Genomic DNA, 4,214 nt, shown 5'->3' with positions numbered 1-4,214 from the left:
CTAAGTAAACTTGTTCTCTTAGCAGAGAGGAAACAAATCTAGTCCTGCACCAGTTTACTTTTTTTTTTTTTTTAATTTCCTTTGTATGTTTTTAAGAACAGGACCTAGATAAAGAAGAGGTTTGCATTTGCAAGATTACTTCCACCCAGTAATGCAAAGACACAGCTAAGGGAAAGGGAGCCCCATCTTACAGATGGAAAAACAGAGGCCAAAAAAAAAAAATGAAGAAGAAGGGAAGCAAAGATAAGCTAGAGGCCTCAGGCTCAGTCACTGTGTTAGGATGGCGACACAGGGTGATCAGATTCAGAGATGCCCAAGCCAGAGTGAACTCGGCTCCTGCTGGAAACGCACGTGGTAGAAACAAGGGAAGAAAACCTGGAACCAGCATGAATTTCTGGGTCCTTCCACAGTATTATACTCTCTTGCCAGCAGTGCTGTGTTTCCAGAGAGAGGAGCTGAGGGCTGAGATGGCTGCCCAGCCCGAGAGCTTCTCTGCAGCCCCAAGGGCTGCCGGCAGTGAACAGCAGACATTACTGTGCAGGAGAGCTGGGGACCTTGATGCCTCTCTCTTTCCCAATCAACATCACAGTCATATGTGATCTCCCTGTACGTTGGGCTCTGCTCTGGGTTCCCCCAGGTCCCTATGTCCACCATCTCTTGGAAACCTGTTGGCAGACGAGGAGATTTGGTCAGACATGCCAGGTGCCCTCTGCCTGATGCTCCTGCACCTTGACTGATGTCCAGGAGAAGCCAGGTGCTGGGCACAAAGCTCCAGGAGCATCCGAGGGCAGGTTTGAGCTTCCTGCTGTCCCTATATCGGGTCATGTGGTTGGTCACCACCACTGTCACACTGAGGTCCCGGGCCATGGTCTTCAGCTCTTGGGGCCAGCTGCATCATCAAGGCCAAGCCTTCCTCTGCTGACCTCCCAGAAGTGGGGCGACCACCGCAGTGACTGAGTCCGCAACCACCACCGTCAGAGTCCCTGAAGAACTGCTCACCTGCTGGGCCCCAGCGCCTTGTAAGTCCTATAGCACATCCAGCATCTGGAAGGTGTCAAACGCATGCACCACCTGGATCCCCTGGAGAGCTCCTGCCTGCTCCTCCTCATCTGGAGTCCTGGCCTAAAGCAGCTGGAGGATGCAGGAGGCTGTGAGGCCTCCACTGGAACCGACGTATAGGACGCTGTGCTGCAGGCCATGGGCCACATTTGCAGCCACACAAAGACATACCTGGGTTTACGCCGCTACCTGGGTGGGCCTCCTACAATTCCAGTCACTTCTCCAGTATAGAGACCGACCAGCATCAAGCAGTTGTCCAGGCTTCCAATGCCAGTGGACAGGATGGCAGTGGAGGTCTTCAGTTCCTCGTACAGGTCAGTGCCACTGAAGGGGAAAGCTGAGAACTGAGCCAGCAGTACCGGCCTCAGGGTGGCTGGGCCTTATAAGACAAGCCACATTTCTGGGCTACCTCCTCCAGGTCTGCAGAAACCAGATCCATCACTGTCTTCATCCCACAGCTGCGCAGAAGCTGGACCACGTCCTGGGTGAGGCCTGGGCACAGTCTGGCCTGGAGCACACCCATGTTCCCTGGGGGCCTGGGGCCGCTTGGCCCAGGGGCATCTGCAGGCCCTCTCCAGATGCCCCCCCTACCTTGTGCCCCTTTCTGGACCTGGCATGGGAGGCGGGAGGCAGCGATGGTGTGGACGGTGTGGACCCCATGGGAGCTCCTCAGTTATTTTTGTTTCCTTTTTTTTTGCCACCTTACGAGGCTTGTGGGATTTCAGTTCCCCAGAGATCAAACCTGGGCCCCGGCAGTGAAGGTGCCTAACCACTGGACTGCCAGGGAATTCCCAATTTTTAATAACAAAATCCATTTACCCAATTAAGTTTAATCTAATCACAGCCCGACCATGCATAAAACTCCTTTTTTACCCAAAACACATATCCCACTTTCCTACTGTACGGTGAAACATCTCCTTTATTGTTTTTAGTAGTTTTAATTACATGTTTAAATTAGAATCCTCAACTCTTAAAAACCTTAATTTCTAGTGAAAACCAAGAGGAAAGTAATTGTTACCAAAATCTGGAGAGACTATTTTAGATAATTTTCAGAATATAATTATTCTTATAGAGTTTACCTAAAAGCTCTTATCTCAGTTGCATTTAATTCACTCAAAACTTCCATCATACCAAGTTACTTTTCTTGCTGACAAATTTCCAACAGCTATAACAAGATTTTATTTAATTTCTATTAAACCTAGGTGCAGTAAAAGTATTATACTTAATATTGATGACTCTAAAGACATGTCCATATCAATTAGATCAACAAACTTAAACTAACCTTAATACCAGGTATTAATAGAGTATTTCCCTGTTCATGTGAACTTGAAACTCATTTTGTCTAGCTCCTTTTATATTTAATTTGTAAGCACTTACTCTTAAGTCAATTAAATAGAGCGCTTTATAAATTCAATTTTGACAATACTTTCCAGAGGTAGAGATATCTCATATGTATAGTGTGTACAAAAACATAAACAAACAATACTAGAGATCTCATAGCATCACTTAAAAAAACTCAGTTATGCAGAAGCAAGAAGAACTACAATCCTGCAGCCTGTGGAACAAAAACCACATTCACAGAAAGACAGACAAGATGAAAAGGCAGAGGGCTATGTATCAGATGAAGGAACAAGATAAAACCCCAGAAAAACAACTAAATGAAGTGGAGATACGCAACCTTCCAGAAAAAGAATTCAGAATAATGATAGTGAAGATGATCCAGGACCTCGGAAAAAGAATGGAGGCAAAGAACGAGAAGATGCAAGAAATGTTTAACAAAGACCTAGAAGAATTAAAGAACAAACAAACAGAGATGAACAGTACAATAACTGAAATGAAAACTACACTAGAAGGAATCAATAGCAGAATAACTGAGGCAGAAGAACGGATAAGTGACCTGGAAGACAGAATGGTAGAATTCACTGCTGCGGAACAGAATAAAGAAAAAAGAATGAAAAGAAATGAAGACAGCCTAAGAGACCTCTGGGACAACATTAAATGCACCAACATTCATATTATAGGGGTCCCAGAAGGAGAATAGAGAGAGAAAGGACCCAAGAAAATACTTGAAGAGATTACAGTGGAAAACGTCCCTAACATGGGAAAGGAGATAGCCACCCAAGTCCAGGAAGCGCAGAGAGTCCCAGGCAGGATAAACCCAACGAGTAACATGCTGAGACACATAGTAATCAAACTGACAAAAACTAAAGACAAAGGAAAATTATTAAAAGCAACAAGGGAAAAATGACAAGTAACATACAAGGGAACTCCCATAAGGTTAACAGCTGATTTCTCAGCAGAAACTCTGCAAGCCAGAAGGGAGTGGCAAGATATACTTAAAGTGATGAAAGGGAAGAACCTACAACCAAGATTACTCTACCCAGCAAGGATCTCATTCAGATTCGATGGAGAAATCAAAAGCTTTACAGACAAGCAACAGCTAAGAGAATTCAGCACCACCAAACCAGCTCTACAACAAATGCCAAAGGAACTTCTCTAAGTGGGAAACACAAGAGAAGAAAAGGACCTACAAAAACAAACCCAAAACAATTAAGAAAATGGTCATAGGAACATACATATCGATAATTACCTTAAACGTTAATGGATTAAATGCTCCAACCAAAAGACACAGGATTGCTGAATGGATACAAAAACAAGACCCATATATATGCTGTCTACAAGAGACCCACTTCAGACCTAGGGACACATTCAGACTGAAAGTGAGGGGATGGAAAAAGATATTCCATGCAAATGGAAATCAAAAGAAAGCTGGAGTAGCAATATTCATATCAGATAAAATAGACTTTAAAATAAAGAATGTTACAAGAGACAAAGAAGGACACTACATAATGATCAAGGGATCAATCCAAGAAGAAGATATAACAAGTATATATATATATGCACCCAACATAGGAGCACCTCAATACATAAGGCAACTGCTAACAGCTATAAAAGGAAATCGACAGTAACACAATAATAGTGGGAGACTTTAACACCTCACTTACACCAATGGACAGATCATCCAAAATGAAAATAAATAAGGAAACAGAAGCTTTAAATGACACAATAGACCAGATAGATTTAATTGATATTTAGAGGACATTCCATCCAAAAACAGCAGATTACACTTTCTTCTCAAGTGCACACGGAACATT

The 4,214-nt window shown here is 43.7% G+C and overlaps 1 pseudogene across 1 annotated transcript; it reads right to left on the bottom strand.

Annotated features, from left to right (window-relative positions):
* Positions 1-311: 311 nt before the first annotated feature.
* Positions 312-3,100, bottom strand: LOC309653313 (DNA repair protein RAD51 homolog 4 pseudogene; annotated as a pseudogene). The gene has a single exon. The product of its transcript is annotated as a DNA repair protein RAD51 homolog 4 pseudogene (transcript).
* Positions 3,101-4,214: the final 1,114 nt, after the last annotated feature.

The sequence above is a fragment of the Balaenoptera physalus genome (genome assembly GCF_965194825.1).
Source record: "Balaenoptera physalus genome assembly, chromosome: X".
In the NCBI taxonomy this organism is placed as follows: domain Eukaryota; kingdom Metazoa; phylum Chordata; class Mammalia; order Artiodactyla; family Balaenopteridae; genus Balaenoptera; species Balaenoptera physalus.
Note: the sequence above shows the minus strand (reverse complement) of the source record. Positions and strands in the feature narration are given on the sequence as shown.